The 21,429-nt window shown below is 39.0% G+C and overlaps 1 non-coding gene across 1 annotated transcript; it reads left to right on the top strand.

Annotated features, from left to right (window-relative positions):
- Positions 1–21,022: 21,022 nt before the first annotated feature.
- LOC141650279 (small nucleolar RNA R71) lies at positions 21,023–21,131 on the top strand. The gene has a single exon (XR_012546321.1). It is a non-coding gene; the product is annotated as a small nucleolar RNA R71 (small nucleolar RNA).
- The last annotated feature ends 298 nt before the right edge of the window (positions 21,132–21,429 follow it).

Below are 21,429 nucleotides of genomic sequence, written 5' to 3'. Positions count from 1 at the left end.
AACTTGTAAAATTTGTGTTATTATGATATATCACGAAATAATTACATGCATGTTAATATTTCTGGTCCTAAAGTGTTTTAGGAATTTTTGGTTAATTTTTCGGATTTTTATTGTTCATATTTAATAATAATGACATTTAAATGTGATTTTATGAGTAAAAATGTCATTTTTGGTCGAAAATTAGCTATACTTCGAATTTTCACTTGGTTTTTGGATATGTTGTTACATATATTATTTTGAGATAACCTGCAAATTTTCATAATATTTGGACTTGTTATGCTCGAAAAATGATTTTTTCATTATTAAATACGAATTTAAGAGAAAAATAGGTTAATATGAGTTAAATTTCGAATCTGGTCATAGAAAATTAATATGTTGTCACATGCAATTTTACAAGATGTGTGTAAAATAATTGGCTATAAAGAAGTCTTTTAGCATGATTTATGATTTTTTGAAGAAAAATAGCATAAATAGTGACATTATTAGTGAAAAATTAATAAAACATAATCTATGACTTGGGAAAAACGTCTAATGTTGCATTTTATTATATTTTTCAGATCTAAAATTGAAAAGTTAATGAAAATAATTTTTCCATGTTTTTATGATTATTTTATTAAATATCGATAAACCGCAACATTGTTTTTCCGGAAAAATTTCGAAATTTTTAACCTAAGATTTTGAACATTATGAGTGTCATGGAATTTTTCCAGAATGTTCATGAATTTAAATTTCAAATTTTAAATTTATTTGAAATTTTTGGATTTATTTGAAGTTTAATAGCTTATTTTTGTAATTTTTGGTCCATTTATGAACAATTTTGTAAATAAAGGTTAATTATGGTCAAATTTTTAGTGAAGACTAAATTTTGAGTCCTAAGAGGTTAGGGTAATTAACTTATGCATAAATATGAGTTTATGTATTTTTGTGATTATAAAATGTTGAAATCACGCAAATCCGTAAAAACCGAGTAATATACGATATTGGCTAATTAAAGGCGATTTAGCATAAAATTGAGCATGTTCATACATATTATAAATGCTGCATTTTTCCTTTATGATTGTCATAATTTTAATTTATGTAATTTTGAATTATGTAATTTTACTTAGTATGGCCTTAGATTTTAATTGATATTTCCCGAAATGTATGGGAATATCGATTCGGTTGTAATTTTATTGTGATCTCGTATCACCGTTTTGTAATTTAATAGATTTAATTTTATTTTAGTTACAAATGTATAATAGGAAATTATGTAATTTATTATGTAATTTTATTCATTCCGGAGTTCAAAAAGACGGATTACTTCAAGAATGGCGATACATAAAGACGGTGTTACCTCGAGATGCGTGCCACAACCGAAGTTCAAGGGACCAATGGAGTTGGTTTCCGAATTTGTAATAGATTAATAGTTTTTCTATTTTAGGAAAGGCCATACTAGGATTTATTTATTTTTATGCTTGCATTTTATTTTATGTCACATGCATCGCTAAATCGCCATAACTAAACATGCATTGTTATTTTATCGAGTTTATCGACCGTGTCAATTAAAATTATCGTAGTTCACCGCTTTAGTTCACTTAAAACGTGATAGATAATAAATTGACATGACCTCTCGCTAAAACAATCAATTGAGACTAGCCTTACCAAATAGTAGAAACCATGAAAACCTATTTCGTGAGGGAGTGCACTCGGCCACACCGGGGTACAAACCTTGTTACGTAGGGGAAGTGGGTGATAAATGTTAATCCACCGAATTCATGTTGATGAGGGATGTATCGGCCCCACCGTGCCCAAGTTAATGTGGGTTTGGATCATGGACACATTTATTCGAAATTTGGATTGAACTCAACAAAAGTATTTGATAAGGGATGTATCGGCCCCACCGTGCCCTTGTCGATGTGTTTTGGGCTATAGATAATTGTTAATGTAATATTATCGACCAAGAGTTCTAAAAGTAGAATCGATTAAACGTTAATCCACCGAGTTATATTGATAAAGGATGTATCGGCCCCACCGTGCCTAAGTCGATATGAATTTGGGTCTTGGAATCATTTATCATAGTTGGGTAGAGGTCACTATGTAAATGCTATACTTGTTTTTCAAGTATTAATAAAACGATAAATGTTAAGTTTTCCACTATTCCGTTTTTATATTGTTCTATTTCTTTACCACAATTCATATACGATATCATTTCGTTTTTGATTCAAATCTCCATTAAAATATCGTAACTTAAGACAAATATGAGTTTGCTTCTAAAACCTCAAATGAACCATTGCTAAGGATCTCCTGTAAAGAGTATAGATTAAAGTTGTTCATTATCAAACAGGTTTTTGATTCTTGACTAACACATCTATTTGCAATGGATTGTTTTTCATGTACTTAAATGAATTAAGTACATCAAAGCGATAAAATTGTTTTGGTAATTAGTTTTGTCAAGAATTCGTAATTGACCAAAATAACGCAACCACTTCAATGAAAGTTTTTAAGACTAAAAACGAACAAATGAAGAGTGTTCTTCATGAATTCAATTTTGCTTCTCAAAGCAAAGACTCATTGAAATGAGTGGGAGCATTCTCTTAAACCGTTAAGATGAGGACGAGGTTCAAGAAGTAAAGATTATAATGGAATTGATACAAGGTAATGTTAAAGGTAAAGTTGTTGAGAATGACGATACTAAACCTATCAATGCCGACCGATAAAGTTTCCATTGTCTTAAATGTTAAACACGAGAAAGGAAACTACCCCAAATTATTGAAGAATCAACAAGTTAGTTGTGGGACATCTAATGGGACATTCTTCTTTAAAATGTTTATTTGATTAAACATAAATTTTGCTAGTACTACTTCACAATATTACAAACCAAAGGAGGTTTTCATCATTATGTTTGATACATAGGATGATTAGAATATGACGACTAGCAACAATGAAGTCGAGAGATAGAGTAATTGTGTACTCAATCTAGTTTTGGATTTAAAGTTGTACTTAATTATGACTATTAAGTGCATAAACTCTAAATAAGAATATAAACTTGTTAAGATACAAAAGAGGTTTTCACTTTTGTGACCCTATACACCACAATTTGATGTATGGCTAGCCCATTATCAAGGTGATTATATTCTAAACCAAACTAGAATGATGTATCATGTAGATGATGTAAGATTCAAATTGGTAACCCAAGATTAAACCTTAAATTTTGGAATGATGAACGCAAAGAGTTATCGAGTACTCTTGAAACCATTAGATTGTTAATGGTATATGCGTATCTTGTATTCAAAGCAAGATATCTCGTGCCTTTTTGGTTGAAAAAGGAGATCGAGATTGTAAATCATTTATCCAAAATAGGTTGATCATTTTCTTTTACCAACGATTTAAGTTGACACTAGTATGTTCACTTAATAAGGTAAATAGAGAAATCTTTGAAGAATTTCAAAGAGTTCAAGGAATCACGATTTAGTCGTGATGGGATTATCAAAGTGAAGACTTTGATATAAGCCAAAGGAAATGTGATATTGTATCACAAATTAATCTCTCTTAGCACACGTTATGGAATAATGTGTGATTGGATATGAATTCAAACGCTATTCGATATGGTTTGGACTTCAATCAAGTTACTTTGAGTAACTTGATCCTTTTGGGGATTTTATCATTTTTGTCTAAATTATTTTTCCACTAAAACGAAACATATGAGATATGAAATGGTAAGGGTACCATGTTTGTAAGTTTTCACAAGAAACAAATGCTCATTTTTCCCTCTTAAATTATCACGAGTACGACGGGTTTGCGGCTCGTGAAGTCATCTTTCTAAAATATAAGTTTATTTTTAGAAGACAGAGTGGGAGAAAATTATTCAAAGAGCCACAAAGATGTTATGTCGCAAGAAACTGGTCTTTCTTGGCTACGTGAGATGTTTTGTGTAAAACGTTAATCGCAAGAAACCGGTCTTTCTTGGCTACATGAGACGTTTTGTGTAAGACATTGTTTCTTCAAAACCTAGAAGGTTAAAATTCGTCACTTGTTAAAAATGATGAATTCATGTTACTTTTAAGAAAGTAAAGAGCTTATAACTTACAAAGAAATTGTTTGATTCAAGTTGATTACTTCTCGAAAGTAATGAACATATGACTTACATAAGAGTGTTTAAGTCACAACTCAATACAAGGCTTAGAGCCATGAAAATCCGAAATAAAAGGCTTGATTAGTGACAAAGGGTTTTGCACTAATAAAGAGATATTTCATAGCAAGATTAGTTGCAAAGGGTTTTGCACTAATTGAAATGCTTAAGTCTATTAGGATCTTCTTAGGGATTGTGTTTCATTATGAGGTTATGAAATACATAGCGAGTAAATCTAAAACCCACTTCTTCAATAGAAGGAATGTATTCAATACATGTCATGAGTTTAGTAGATTCTTGCAATCCTAAGATAATGTGAAACTTAAGAGAGGGTCTTAAGTAGGACATCAATGAGTTAGAATCAACATTTTGATCATGTGATAAAACATTTCTCGATAAGTCAAGAAGTTGTGTTTATACATGAATTTTAGTGGGAGTTATGAAATTTTTAATTAGTCCGATATGTGGATGACATATTGATCATTGAGAATGATTTAAGACTTTTGGAGTATTATAATACATCTTGAATATCCGGATTTATGAAGATAAATCCACATGATATTAGCGTCAGTAAGAAGTCTTATGTTGATAAGATTCATGACTAGTTCAATTAAATTGAACATATTTGATTGATTTCATTTGCTTCCGCTGCCGAATCAATTAAAAAGAAATGATGTATAACACTTCATATACCTTGAGTATGATGAATTGTTTTCAAAAATCGAATTTAAGTAATCTTTACCAAGTAAGCTATAAAGATTACCCTTAAGTGCTTGCAGAAGCATTAAGGAAGTAAAGCAAAGTGTTTATGATGCAATATTGTGTAAGGGTGTTACACAAGTGACAATTGACAATTGAGATTGCGCATGGTTTCCGACAAAACCATAATCAAAACACACTAGGATGGTTAAGATACCATTGTGGCAATGTTAATTAAGAAGTAGATTTTCTAGAATCGTTCTAGGCAATAAAGAACAATGAGAGATTTTTATAACGGAAATTAAGTACACTTGCGATCATGAGACGTGTAAGAAAGATGAGTCCCGCACACTGTGAAAACAGTGGGAGCTATTCTTAGGCTAGAGGGCCTATGTCTTGATTGGATCTCGACACGTACTCAGGAAGTTTTGTAATGCAAATGTATACATTACAAAGGAAAACAAGTATGTAGTAAGGTTGAGTAAGGTACAAAAGGTTGATAAAACCTACTAACCAAAGCCTTCTCAAAGGCTAAACATGATGAGTCATGTCATTTCAATTGAATTGAAATGAACAACTACGTACAAGATCAAATTAGATTATAGAATATGAAATAGTAATCAAGCATTGACTATTCATATGTGATAATCACATTTGTCGTTCGAGTTTTATTTTAAAACTCTTTTATTATACTTTGTTACATCCAAACGGGTTGTGGAGACAATTGAACCCCGTTAAAGTGAACACGGATTAACATTGTATTCGCCCATAGTCACTTATATGAGGTGACGTCTCGAAGTGACTAGAGTGTGATGCGATTGATGGCAAGTTCAAGTGCCATACAGTCATGTGAGATGACTAGTCGATCACATAGGCAGATGTTAGGAACACCTTGTCGGGCCTTATGACCGCTTATAGAGTTCTGGCAAATTTATATAGCCTGGTCGTGGCGAGAGCTGCTATAGTATTCTAAATGAGTCGATTCTTTTGACTAAAGACTATTCACCTAAGATGGCACAGTTTCAGATTAACTTTGATTTGTGTTACTACGACCTTCGTAAATGGGGTCAAATGGGCATATTTTGGGTTATGATGGCTGTGGCTAGTCGAAGGGAATGAGTGCGATAGGAATTGTCCATCCCCTTGTCGTGGTTAAAACAATATCTCGGGGCCACTCGAGGAGTAATAAATCGGAAATGCGTGGCCACGCTCGGAAGGTATCCGAGTGGATAAATCCGGTCAATCGATTATTCTCCGGATCGAGGAAACCACTCTCGATATGATCACTTGCAAGTACGAACCGAAAGACACCTTGCATTGAGTGGGAGATAATAATAGGACAAGAGAATTGGTGACGCACACTTGTCGAGGACAAGTGGGAGATTGTTGGGAAATGTGTCCTCAACAATAGTGCGATCACATGATTTAAATATCATTACTAAATCTCATTTTAAGAATACAATTGGGAAGTAATATTGTTACTGTCAACTGGTCAACATATATCGGTAATGATTGGCTGACTAGAGTTTGACATTACTGTCGTGTGACGGTGGTGATCAGTTGACCCCCTAGGTCATACCTATAGGGCAACACTCTTAATTGATTATTTAATTAATCGTATAACGTTACGAGTTAATTAAATTACTTGAAAAATTGATTAAGCGATTTTGGAAGTAAAAATTTACGTATCAAATTGAAATGTGATTAAATGAGATACGGTCTGAGTAATCGAATTGTATCATTACTCGGATGAAATTATTGTTTAAAGAAACAATTGAAACGGAATGAATAAATTATTATAAATACAGAATGTTGTAGTTTATAATTTGGAAACTTTTTGGTACGAGTAATTACGAATTACTAGTCAATTTTGTAAATGACATATTTTATGAGTATGTTGATTTTTAATATGATAAAAATACATTTCATTGTAACATGTCATGTAACATGTTACATGTGACAAATTTGACAAATGATAAAATAAAATGGACCATCCATTTTATTATAAAAGTCTTAAATTAGAGGGGTGTTGGGTTAATATTGTGCTTTTCATTTTAGTGGAAAACATAATTATTAAAGACTACCTACTAGCCTTGCAAGCCTAAGCTTTTGAGAAGAGCAAAAACAAGAGGCATTGGGCATACTACCCAATGCTCTCTTTTTCGGCCACCAACAACAATAGAGAAGAGAGCTCTTCACTTTACTCATTCATTCATGCTTCTTATTTTTCTAGTGTAAGAAAATGAAAAAATACTCTCTACAATTTATGAGAATTCTAGAGAAATAAACTCCAAAATCCCCTTACTCTTGACCGAATATTCAAGAGCACAAACAATATTTTTGGGTCATTTTTCTACAAGAATTAATATTATCTAGTACTCATAAGATTAATTCTAATTAAGAGAAAGCCTTGGGTATAAAGCTTAGGGAGAGATCTTATACTTAGATCTTGTTCATCCATTTGGAAAGCTCAAGAACAAAAGAGAAGGAGATCTCTTTTGTGCCCATAAAACCGAATCATCCATTGTAAGAATATGATTTCTTCTCTATTTTATTATATTGTTTGCATGCATAAAATCCGTATTTAATTTTATGACAAATTAATTTTAACATATATGAGTATGTTAGTATGTATATAGATCTACTTTTCCTACAGCTGGATACTACAGACGGTTCGTGAAAGATTTCTCCAAGATAGCTAGACCTATGACAACGTTGATGAGGAAAGAGAACAGGTTTCGTTGGGATGAGAGTTGTGAGACGGCGTTCCAAACATTAAAAGAGCGTTTGACCACAGCTCCTGTCTTAGCATTGCCTGAAGGGAGCGATAACTTTGAGGTTTATACAGATGCCTCGAAGAATGGGTTGGGATGTGTGTTGATGCAGAATGGTAAAGTGATTGCCTATGCTTCTAGGCAATTGAAGCCTTATGAGGAGAACTACCCTACTCATGATCTGGAGTTGGGGGCTGTGGTGTTTGCTCTCAAGATTTGGAGACATTACCTTTATGGAGAAATCTTTAAGGTATTTTCGGATCACAAGAGTCTCAAGTACATCTTCACGCAGAAGGAGTTGAACATGAGACAGAGGAGGTGGATGGAGCTGATTGGCGATTATGACATGGAAATCATCTACCATGAAGGGAAGGCCAATGTTGTAGCTGATGCTTTGAGTAGGAAGAGTGTACATTCTCTGTGTACAACTCTCTCTTTGATGAGGCTGAGAGATGAGGTAGCAAGGTTTGGGATACATATGATGCAGACAGGGGATGCCAGGAGCGATCTGACAGTACATCTTGAGTTTTATGATGATATTCGTAGTAAGCAGGCGTTGGACCCTAAGATAGTTGAGTGGAGAGCTGGGGTAGAGAAAGGGACAGTGTCCCGCTTTTCTATTCATTCAGATGGTAGTTTGAGGTTCGATGGTAGGTGGTGTGTTCCTAATGATGAGGAGTTGAAAAGGACTATCATGACAGAGGCACATTGCACACCATATTCAGTTCATCCAGGTGGAGATAAGTTGTACAAGGATTTAAAGAAAACGTTTTGTTGGCCTGGAATGAAGAAAGAGACAGCTGAGTTTGTGTCCCGATGTTTGACATGCCAGAGAGTTAAAGGGGAACAGCGACGACCACAAGGTAAGATTCAGTCTTTAGAGGTACCTGAGTGGAAGTGGGAATCCATTTCCATGGATTTCATTGTGGGTTTGCCAAAGAGTCAACAAGGTAACAACATGATTTGGGTTATAGTGGATCGACTGACCAAGTCAGCTCACTTTGTTCCAATGAAAGATACATGGACTAAGGCACAATTGGCTATGGCCTATCGAAAGAATGTGCTTAAGTTACATGGAGTCCCTAAGGACATAGTGTCTGACAGAGATGCGAGGTTTATATCGAGGTTTTGGAAAGAGTTGCAGGAATCGTTGGGAACAACTTTAAAGATGAGTACAGCTTTTCATCCTGCGATAGACGGACAGACTGAGAGAACAATCAAGACTCTTGAGGATATGTTGCGATCTTGTGTGATGGATTTTGGTGGTAGCTGGGAGCAGAGGTTGGACTTGATAGAATTTTCTTACAATAACAGCTATCACACTAGTATTGGTATGGCACCGTTTGAGGCTTTGTATGGGAGGAGATGTAGGAGTCCAATCTGTTGGGACGATAGTCTTTGGCAAAGGGTTTTAGGACCAGAGATGGTGCATGAGATGGTGGAACAGATTAAAATGATCAGGGAACGGATGAGAGCAGCTCAGGATAGGCAAAAGAGTTATGCAGATCTACATCGCCGGACATAGAGTTTCAAGTTGGGGACAAGGTCCTTTTGAAAGTGTCTCCTATGCGTGGCGTTATGAGATTTGGGAAGAAAGGCAAATTGAGTCAGAAGTTCATCGGTCCTTATGAGATCTTAGATCGAGTTGGAGAGGTTGCTTATCGTCTGGCTTTACCAGCTGCATTGGAGAGAGTGCATAATGTGTTTCATGTATCGCAGCTGCGGAAGTATGTGAGTGACCCGTCACATGTGTTAGAGGCAGAGAGCTTAGAGCTAGATGAGTCCTTATCATATCTTGAGGTACCTAAGCAGATTCTTGACCGAAAGGTTAGGAAGACTAGGAGTGGTTAGACAGTTCTGCTCAAGATCCTTTGGTCTAATCACGAGACTGAGGAAGCCACATGGGAGGCAGAGGATATCATGAAAGAGCGTTACCCTTTCCTTTTTGATCAAGTATGTATGGTTACGGGGACGTAACATTGTTTCTTTTAGGGGGGTAGGAGATGATCGCGAACAGTTTTTAAGAGTTTTATACCCCTTTTATATGTTGTGTCGGGATGTTTGTCGGGATTAGTTGGGTTAGTAACACGTTTTATGTCGAATTTTGTTTAATGGTTGAGTCGGGAATGTTGTGGGAGTACCTTTGTTTGGTAGTGGTTTGAACTTCGGGGACGAAGTTCCTTTTAAGGAGGGAAGACTGTAATACCCCGTATTTATAAGTCTTGGGGTACTCTATCGAGTAGGCCTTACTCTGTCGAGTAAGGGTAAGTTGCGAAATAAAATAGTTTCTGACCTGTTGGGTACTCGATCGAGTAGCTGGGGTACTCGATCGAGTAGGTGGGTACTCGATCGAGTAGCCTTGGGCACTCGATCGAGTAGGGGGGTACTCGATCGAGTATCCTCGGGTACTCGATCGAGTAGCCGGTTTTACGAGGAATTTTATCGGGTTTTGTTAATTATGCGATTAAGGTATTTAAGCTTCACCGTCATTATTCTAAATCACTTTTCAAAACCTAAATTTCTGTTTAAGAGAGAAAGCAAACAAGTTCATCTTCCTAATCGCATTCTTAGCAATTTCCGGAGTTTAGACGGTCAGTTCTTGTCGTTGTTTATACCGTTGAGTTCCTTGCGTCGAGGGTAAGATCTATGTACCCTTTTTATTGTATTTCCTCCGTTTTGGTTAAACCCTAATTTAGAGATTTGGGGGTTTTTATGTGTAGTATGTGATTGGTAGCCTTTATATGTTGTATGATAGGAGGAGGGTTCATAGAAGAGGCTTTTTGATTCAGCTGTAGAGACCGTCTGATTGTGTGTGCTTACCAGGTAGGATTTCCTACTCAGTATTAGTCCCATAATGGGATATTGGTTGATGTATTGTGTTTGGTTGTTTGATATAATAATTGTATTGTGATTGTGGTTGTGATCGTTGTTGATGGTTTGCGAGGTGTGGCCTCGGCTGAGTGGGGTCACTTGCGGGAGTGACTTCACGCCCTAGTTTCGCCTTCTGTGGAACCCGCCACAGAAGGGATGTGCACATTAATGGACAGGGTTATCGCTCACTGTTATGTGGAGCGGGGATTTGGTGGGTACGGCTGCGGTCCCCCACTGGCCGGGCTGGTCCAGTGGACAGTCAGTGATTGAGATGGTTGGTGATACCGTCGTTTAGTACCAAAATTAAATTTATAATTCCAAACTAAAACTATAGCTAGTGATAGTAAGGGTCGAACCACAGAGAGACAAGGTTGATTTTGTTTGCTATTTTTCAGTCTAAAAAGGTAACAATTAATTGGGAGTTGAAAATTGATTGACTAACAGGCTAATTGATAAAATGAAGATTCTTAACAAGATGAAAAGAGGATCGGGAATTTCGGTTCACCATGGCACAAGACAAGTCAGTCAAGCAGCAGAGATCTTATAATACGGTCTCAGGGAGAATAAGCTAGTCTTTCGATCAAAGCTCAAATAACCTCACGGTCTAATAATTCCCTAGAATTTATCAAAGTTTTCACTCAAGAGAAATTCTAAATCTAGCGATAAATTAAATTACCAATCTTTCGACCTAGCAAAGAAATCCATCAAAAGATGACAAGACCAATACGGAAGAACTCATGCTACACAACTATCCTAATTTAATACCATGGCTCACCTTATTCCCAATCAAAAGAATTACCTATGCATAATCATGACTACACTAATTGCGAAATTAATAAATAAAGACAAATTCAACATGATTGATTCTAACTAGAACAAAGGAGAGAAATTTAATTACTGAAATTAATTGAAGAAAACAAGAATTAAATTAACAAGGAAGAATAAGAAGGAAGAAAAATTGCATTAAAGGCTTACTCATTGAAAATCAAGAACCCAGCATTCGAATCAAGGTCTCCGTCTCAAGCTAGATCCGAAAACTAAGTTTTTTTCCAGAATAAAATTACATACCCTAAAAGTTGTTGCGTTCAACTGATAAAAAGATACTGAAAGTTAATTACAAGTTGGGCTTTTAAAAGTCTAACACGGAAAATTAAACACCAGCTCGAAAACAGGTCGATCGATCGTCCACTGTCGATCGATCAACATGCGGAACAGTGGCTCCTGTCTGAGCTCCAGTGGTCGATCGACTGAAAGGCTTAGTCGATCGACTGATAATGCTGTGCAGTGCCTCCTTGATGCTTCCAAACAACTCTTCATTCCTTGCACGCATCCCAAGGCGAGTGAATGAGCTCTCCTTCCTCTTGGCTTCCCTGAACTCGCTTCCGGAGGATGAACTTGGCTTGATTTAGCCTACTTCCACGCATTCCTACAATAAATCATAGAAAATGCAAAGTAAACCATTTCGGGAGAAATAGTAGCCTTAAGCTATCAATTATGCATGAAAATACGTGCCAAAACCGCAGATAAAGTGTATAGAATATGCACGTATCAAATCTCCCCAAACCAAACCTTGCTTGTCCCCAAGCAAGCACTATGACCCGTATAAAAACCTAAATGGAAAGGAGTACATTTCAGAGCTAACCACAAGTCAATGCCAAACCATTTAATGCCCAAAATCAACTACTGCGAAGCTTAAATCAAGCGAACAAATTTATGCATATCATAAAATTAGATCGGGCATTCGACCTTGCAAGACTCACACAATCGGACTCTCCCGGATCGCTCTTCTCTCAGCAAAGCAAATGGTAAGATGATATGTAAAAGAGAGGGAAGAAAAATACAGTCTCTCACCTAGACTGCGACCGACAAAACATGTATGCTTGACTAGCATGAGTAATGATTCTATTCACCGTACATACGCATAACCACCGTCAAGGACTATCACATGCCGAATTATTGCAAAGTTTGGATATGTGAGGCTAAGTGGGAAAGAAGGGGCAAAACAAATATGGAAAGGTGAAGGTAAGAGCCAAGCTAGTACCTACTGAACCATTAGAGACCGAATCCCTACCTCCAACTCAACTAAAACAAACAACCATGCCTTTATTGACTAGGCAACACACCAATCCAAACGGACGCCTCCAAAACAAAAAGTAAGCACATGAGGCGTGTTTTTATTTCAGCTAAGACTCATTTTTTCCATCTTTTTTTTTTCTATTCCTGTTTCTTTCTTTTTCTTTTCATACTCTTTTTTTTCAAAAACTGAACTGGTGGTCGATCGACCAATGAGGGCTGTCGATCGACCACTCTGCACACTTCAGAGCATTCTGCCCAGGTAACAGCCTCTTTTTTCATTTTTTTCTAAATTTTTTTCTTCTTTCTTCCCTTTTCCAGACTGAAATAAATCCGTCACTTCTCAAAAATACCCGCTCCAACATTACAAAAGCGAACCAAAACAGCTTAAATCAACGAATTCCTCTACTACTTCCTAGCTTGGCACAATGGTAGGCTAATTATGGGATGTAGTTGAGGGCAACTGGCAATTTTGGCTTATAATGGAGTTAGTGGGGTAAAATGAGAAAGGGGATGATGCAATAATTCTCCAAACATGCAATACCGACCACAAACCAATGCGTATGGGCAATAAGAAATCAAAACTCATACACGTGCAAAACATGAAATGAAGGGAGTAACTACTCTCAATCCTAAATTAACTGGTCATAAATGCCACCAGTTATAGGCTCTATATCTCAGAAGGTATAAGTAGTTTGCCAAAAGTAATGAGTCAAGTCTAATTGCCCGAAATAGATTCCATAACAAAATTTGAGATATCGCCTTTGATTCTTGCTAAGCAGTTATGAAGAGGCAAGGAATGGCATATTTGACTAATAGAGCAGAATCATCATTAAAAACTCCAATCCGACTCAACTATATGCAAAAGTAAACGTGATATTTTTGGTTTTTTATACATTTTTCAATTTTTTTCTTTGTTTTTGTTGTTTTTTTTTTGTTTTTTTTTTTTTGAATGGTGAAATAAAAACAAATGCAAACAGAAATGCACTAAACATGTGACTGAAATGCAATAAAAAACAAATGCAGATGCAAAACAAAAGGCATATGCAAATACCCTCCTCAAACCAAAACGCACAATGTCCCCATTGTGCTCAACAAAGAAATCACCAAAGTGAGAAAAATGGGAGAATAAAAGCATAAAAAGTAAAAGGAAGCGAAAGGAAAAAGGAAAACAACTCACAAAAAACGACCTCCCCAAACCAGCCAAAAACGGGGAGGTCACCATCATCTAATCTCCACCCTCGTAGTCAGAGTCCCCGTCCTCGTCAGACCCGGACTCACTCTCCTTCTCCTCAGCAGCAGGAGTAGCTCTCCTGGAAACGGAGGGAGTGGGTCTCCTGGAAGTGGAGGGACCAGTAGTGGTGGTGGTAGGAGGGGGTCTCCTAGCAGCCTGAGGGTAGCCACCCTCAGGGGGAACAAAGTAAGAAGGGTGAGCCCAGTCACCCTGTGGAAGCAGCCCCCCTCGAGCTAGCTCGTCGTAGACCGGGAACTGGGCGATGGCTGTGTCCAATCTGTGCTCATTGAAGCTCCTGCACAAATCACCCAAGACACGTGACATTGCCCTCTGGTCCATGACCGGAGGGACAACTAGGGGAGTAGGTGGTCGAAAAGTGGACGCACCAGCGGTGGTAGCAGTGGAGGTAGGGGGTGCCTGTGAAGAGGAGGCGTGAGCCCTCCTCGAAGTGCTAGCAGAAGGAGTGGCCGCCACCAAAGGAAGCCTGTAACTAGGCAAGGGCGGCCTAGCAGTCCCCTCAACAGTGGTGAGGGGCAAGACAGGAGGGTAGCCGGTGACAGGGATGCGGTCATAGATGAAAGAGTCAATCTTCCACCGCATCTGTCTGTCGACCCAATGGACGCTCCTCGCATAAGGGAGGTCCATAAAACGCAGCTCTGGGTCAATGGGATCCTCCTGTCGAGGTAAAAGTAAAACAAGACGGTTGGCGATACGTATCACCAAACCGCCACAGGCAATGGTGGTCAAGGCGCCCGCACTTACAGTCTGAAAGTGCGAAGCGGTCAAGTAAGCAATGTTATAGATGCGGGCTCTCCGACGCTCAACGTTCAGATAACCCGCCAAAATTGAAAGCTCAATATTGTTAACATTATTCGACTCTTTACGGCCAAAAATGGTATTACCCATCAGCCGTAGAAAATAACGAAGAGGGGGCAAGTGAACGGAAGTGCCCATTCTCCTCGACCCGTAAATGTCACCAATGCAGGACCACATGGCCTGGTGAGTGTCAGAGGGGTCCGAGATGCGGCCCTCTGAGTGAAGACCCAGAAAACCCGCAAAAGCAGCAAGTGTCAGAGAATAATTAACATTAAAAAGTCGAAAGGAAATGCAGGGTTTGGTATCATCAGCCTCAAAGGCTTCGGAATCAAAAGCGTAAGAGGAAAAGAATTCAAGGGTCATCACATAATATGTGAACTCAGACATATCCACCAGACCTATCATACCCGTCCCATTTAGCAGGGACACGACCGACTCATAACAGCCTAGTTTCTCCAAAGTTTCTTTATGGAGAAACCGGGTGGCTGTGACCTTTACAGACGAAGCAAAGAAAGAGAATTTAGCGCGCTGAATAGGTTTTTCAAAAATAACCTGCGGATAGTCAGGTAGACTATCCGTAGTAGTCTCTATCATCAGAGGCGGTCCGCGCGGGCGCTTAGCAGGCCGTTGACTCGACTGTCCCTCTTGCACTGGCGCTTTTCCTTTTGTCATTGTGATTCCTGCAAAAGAGTCGAATTAGCAACAACAACCAACTCAAGATAAAAATTCCAGAAACCCGCATCAAAAACAGACCATCTACCCGAATTAGGGTTTCGAAATTTTTAGGGCAAACGGAATTAATCGCTCCTAGTTGCTAATTAGTGTCGAAAATCAAGGGGTAAAGGTTAGAATAAGCAATTAAAGCATGTAAATGAATAGAAATCACATCCTGAAATCAATTTCCCCAATTCGATTTTTTTCGACTCAAGGGGTTGGTACTCGAAAAATTGACATTGATCTTCAGCAAAACTCGAACAAATAGCATAGAAACGAGTTTAGAAGCATACCTTGATGATTTCTTTGAAGATTAGAGCAAGAATGGCGGAGAATGAGGCGGATTTGCAAGAGAAAACGCGAAAAAGGGAGAGGGAAAAGGGGTTTTGCTCTTTTCTAATTTTTGTGAACAATGAAAGAATGAGGAAATAAGGGTAAAAACTTCCCTTATCAGCAGCCTCTGAACCCGCAATCTGGTCGATCGACCAGTTTACACTGTCGATCGACTGATCCTTCATAATCCTGGCTTCTGGACTCCCCGTGGTGGTCGATCGACTATGTGACCCAGTCGATCGACCACTTATCTATGCACAGTAGCTCTGCTCTCCTTTCTTCAGTCGATCGACTGAACCTTCTAGTCGATCGACCGTTTGAACTGGCAATTGGAATTAAAATCGTCAAAATTTAATTTGCCATCAAAACTTCCTGTCTTTTTCTTGCAAAAATCCAGTAGACCACTTACGCACCTTTGCATAAAATAAATTCCTGCAAAAAGTATCAAAGGCGTACAATTTTCCCAAACCAAGAAGTTGCAAATGCAAGAAAATAAAGGAAACAAAACAAGAAAAACTTAAAATGCAAATTGAATGAAATAACAAAATTGAAATCCTAAGTTACAAAATAACTACAACCTTGGTTGCCTCCCAGTTAGCGCTGGTTTAAGAGGTCCCGCACGACCTTGTTACCTCACTTTTCATCATCTGATAGCGGGTCGAAGTACAAAACCTCGACCTTCCCAACATATGCATCTGATCCATGATAGTGCTTCACATATTGGCCATTTACCTTGAACCTTTCTCCAGCAGAGGTCTCCAATTCAACTGATCCGAACTTTGTGACAGCTGTGACCGTATAGGGACCGGTCCACCTGGATTTCAGCTTACCAGGAAATAGACGGATACGAGCGTTAAAAAGAAGTACCTTATCGCCAATATTGAACTCGCGCTTGATGATTCTCTTGTCGTGCCAGCGCTTTGATTTTTCCTTGTAGATCCTTGCATTGTCATAGGCCAGCAGCCTAAATTCCTCTAGCTCATTCAGCTGTGTCATGCGTTTCTCACGAGAGAGGTTAGGATCCAAATTCAAATCACAAATAGCCCACCAAGACTTACGCTCTAACTCAACAGGTAAATGACATGTCTTACCATAAATCAATCGGTACGGTGACATCCCGATTGGCGTTTTAAACGCAGTTCTATAAGCCCATAAGACATCAGCTAATTTGAGACTCCAGTCTTTCCGTGATTTAGAAACAACTTTAGCTAAGACTTCTTTCAATTCTCTGTTAGAAACCTCAACATGACCACTAGTTTGGGGATGATACCCCAAACCTCTACGATGTTGGACACCGAATTTAGTCAATAAAGCACTAAGTTGTTTCTCTTTAAAATGCATTCCCCCCATCGCTAATGACAACCCGAGGGACACCAAAACGAGGGAAAATAATCTTTTTAAACAATTTAATCACGGCTTTTGCATCGCAATGGGGAGTAGCAATAGCTTCTACCCACTTGGATACATAATCTACAGCTACGAGGATATATTTATTACCTTGACTGCTCGGAAAAGGTCCTTGATAATCGATGCCCCAGACATCGAAAATCTCGACCTCAAGAATGCCTACCTGTGGCATCTCATGTCTCTTGAAATATTCCCGATCTTTGACAAGCATCGCATTCAGCAAAAAAACTGCGACAATCTGCATGCAAAGTTGGCCAATAGAAACCAGATTGGAGTACCTTAGCTACGGTTCTGGACGGACCGTGATGACCACCATAAGCAGAAGAGTGGCAAGCTTCTAGGATATCCTTCACCTCCCTTTGAGGCACGCATCTCCGGATGAGACCGTCTGCGCATTCCTTGAAAACATAAGGATCATCCCAAAAATATTGCCTAGCATCATAGGCAAACCGCTTCTTCTGCCCATGAAAGCTCGGGTGGTATCCTACCTCACAAAGAAAAGTTAGCAAAATCAAGAAACCAAGGGGTGGATAAGACCACTGAAGTAGTAATAGCTAACAAACTCTCATCGAAAGGAATCATTAATAGGCAAAGAATCCTCCCTTTACTCATTGCCGGAGCAGAGATAAGTGGTCAGCTACCACATTCTCTGCTCCTTTCTTATCTTTGATCTCCAAATCAAACTCCTGCAAAAGGAGTATCCACCTCAAAAGCCTCGGCTTCGCATCTTTCTTAATAAAGAGAGTCTTCAACGCTGCATGGTCAGTGTAAACAATAACTTTAGAACCTAACAAATAAGACCGAAATTTGTCTAAAGCAAAAACAACAGCTAGAAACTCTTTCTCAGTGGTAAAATAGTTGACTTGAGCCTCATCCAGAGTTCGGCTCGCATAGTATATGGCATTCAAAGCTTTATTCTTTCGCTGTCCCAGAACTGCACCGATCGCATAATCGCTGGCATCACACATGATCTCAAATGGGAGGTCCCAATCAGTAATGAATGATTGGCGCAGAAACTAGGGCCTCCTTTAACCTGTTAAAAGCGACATGGCACTCATCAGTAAATTCAAAGACAGCATCCTTAAGAAGCAATTGTGTAAGTGGTTTAGCAATTTTTGAAAAATCCTTAATGAAACGCCGGTAGAAACCAGCGTGACCTAGGAAACTCCTCACTCCTTTAACATTCACGGGAGGAGGTAATTGCTCAATCACCTGCACCTTTGCCTTGTCAACATGTATACCTTTATCGAAAATCGGATGCCCTAACACAACTCCCTCATTGACCATAAACTGACACTTTTCCCAATTTAAAACAAGATTAACATCTATACAACGCTGCATGACTTTATCAAGGTTAGCTAAACAACGATCAAAGTCACGCCATAAACGAGAAATCATCCATGAATACTTCCATAATATTCTCTATATAATCAGAAAAAATCCCCATCATGCACCTCTGAAAGGTAGCGGGGGCATTACACAATCCGAAAGGCATTCTACGATAAGCAAAAACACCCCGTGGACAGGTAAAAGTAGTCTTACTCGATCGTCCGGATGAATAGGGATCCGAAAGAACCCGAATATCCGTCTAGAAAACAGAAAAATTTGTTAGAAGCAAGTCTTTCAGTCATTTGGTCAACAAAAGGGAGGGGGAAATGGTCTTTCTTAGTGGCGGCATTTAACTGTCTATAATCAATGCACATCCGCCACCCTGTCACTACTCGAGTTGGTATTAATTCATTTTTATCGTTTTTAACCACGGTAGTCCCTCCTTTCTTCGGGACTACCTGAACTGGGCTAACCCACTTGGAGTTGCCAACTGTATAAATAATACCTGCATCAAGTAGTTTCATCACCTCGGCCATAACAACTTCCTGCATCTTTGGGTTTAACTTGCGTTGACCACCCTATAAGGCTTGTGGCCCTCTTCCAGCTCTATCATGTGCATACAAACATCGGGGCTGATGCCCTTAATGTCATCCAAAGAGTAACCCAAAGCCTTCTGTTTTCTTAAGTACACACATCAAAGCGCATACCGTCATCATTAAGCTTAGAGCTAACAATAGTGGGTACCGCTCCGTATCATCTAGAAAAACATACTTAAGATTAGGAGGAAGTGGCTTACGCTCCGCACCTTTACCTCTACAAATAGACAGAATCAGCTTCAATGGTGTAGCAAGTGTTCACCAAGTTATCGTTGGCCAGGCTCAAAAGCATCTCATCTTCTTCCTCATTGAGCTCGTAGCTCTCCATTGAGGCAACCAAAGCATCTGGCTCCTCCGCATTCTCCACTGTATTACCTGCACACTCATCTAAATGGGTTAGATCAGCTAAGGGATCCTTGGCTAAGGATTCCCTCCAATTACAAGTAACAATCCTGTCAACAACATCAATAGAATAACACGTATCCTCATCAGCAGGTTCAGTTGCCTTGTGAGCAAGACTGAACTCAATGGTGTCATCCCCTACCTCTAAGGTGATGGTTCCGCGTTTGACATCTATCACAAATTTCAAATTGTATGTAAGAACGGTCTGCCTAAAATGATAGGTATCTGACTATCCTCTGCAATGTCCAAAACAACGAAATCGACAGGAATAAAAAACTTACCCACTCGAACGGGTACATCCTCTAGGACACCTATAGGTCTCTGAGTCGATCTATTTGCCATTTGAACGGTAATATCGGTCACCTTAAGTCTACCAATGTTTAACCTTTCGCAAACAGAATACGGCATGACACTAACACTGGCCCCTAAGTCACAAAGGGCCTTTCCAATTACGTGGTTGCCTATAGTGCAAGGAATTGAAAAACTACCCGGGTCCTTTAATTTAGGTGGCACATTAACTTGTGAAAGAACATTACATTCCTCCACAAACGCAACATTACCCTCATCACGAAAATTTCTCTTACGATTCAAAATATCTTTCATAAATTTAGCGTAAGAAGGTACCTGGGTAATTAAATCAGTGAAAGGAACCGTTACCTCGAGATTCTGGACCATCTCCAGAAACTTACCGAACTTACGCTCCAGCTTGGTAGCCTTCAAACGTTCCGGATACGGGACTGCAACACTGGCCGTAGAATCAGTAACCTTCGGCTTCCGTAGGTTTAAAACCCCCGTCAAACCATCAATGAGTGATGAATCATGCAAACTAGTTGACGGATTTGCATCCTGCTCCGGAGATCCAGTCGATCGACTGGTAGTCATAGTCGATCGACCATGTAAGCTGGGCGTGAACAGTTCCTGCTCAGAATTATCGTCATCAGGTGTCTCAGTCGATCGACTGAGTATATTGGTCGATCGACTGGAGGTGCTGGGTGTGAATAGTTTCTGACCAGAAACTATTTTGTCTGACAGTTCTGTCGATCGACTGGGAAGACAGGTCGATCGACTCGTATTACTGGCATTCAGGCTCGTTTTTGCATCAGAATTCAGACGAGCTTCTTCATCATTTTCTGAGTCTTCCTTTGGCTTGTCGGGACTTTCGTAAGAAAGGCCACTTCTGAGATTTATGGCATTGATCGTCTCAACCGGCCCTTCACATTTAATTGATGAATTAGCGGCTTGCTTAGCCTCCATATTCTCCAATTGTTTCACAAAGTTCTGTGAGGACTCAATCCCGGCTGCTTCCATATTCGCCACTTGAACCAAAAGGAGTTGGACCATCTCCCTTAACTTCTCGACCTCATCTGAGTTTTGAATAGGAACTTCGACTTTTCTTTTTGAAACTTCAGAAGTCTCGAGTTTCTCGAGACGGGTAGATATGGAAGTTATAAGTGACACAACAGCAGTCATGTCTTCACTTTGCTTTCGTGACTTACCACGTGAACTTCCAAACTCAGCTTTATGGACTGCCATCTCCTCAATGGTGTTCCAACCTTTACTTTGACCGGTATTATTTTGGAACCTACCATTAGCAGCTGCATCCAAAATAACTTTGTAATCATCATATAAAGCATTGTAAAATAGATTGCAAAGATACCATTGCTGGAAACCATGATGGGGGACAGCTCGGACCAAACTTTTGAAACGTCCCCATGCTTCACAAAAATCTTCGTCGGCTCCTTGCTGAAAACTCGTGATTTTACTCTTCAAGGCATCAGTCTTCGAAGGCGGGAAGTACTTCTTGTAGAAGGCTAGTGCTAAAGTTGTCCAATTAGTGACTCCAGCTGCTACTCTATCGAGGTAGCGATACCAATCTCGCGCCGAATCCTTCAAGGAGTATAAGAACATGAACCCCTTTACTTCATCTTGAGTCACCCCCTCCGGTATAGGTATTGAACAGCAATAGTCCGTGAAAATTTCCATATGTTTCAAGGGGTCTTCATCTGGTAGACCCGCGAACTGATTCCGTTCCACTAAATCAATGTAAGAGGAACGAAACTCGAATTTACCGGT

This window comes from Silene latifolia, chromosome 3, assembly GCF_048544455.1.
Source record: "Silene latifolia isolate original U9 population chromosome 3, ASM4854445v1, whole genome shotgun sequence".
In the NCBI taxonomy this organism is placed as follows: Eukaryota; Viridiplantae; Streptophyta; class Magnoliopsida; order Caryophyllales; family Caryophyllaceae; genus Silene; species Silene latifolia.
This window is presented reverse-complemented; position numbering and strand designations above follow the sequence as displayed.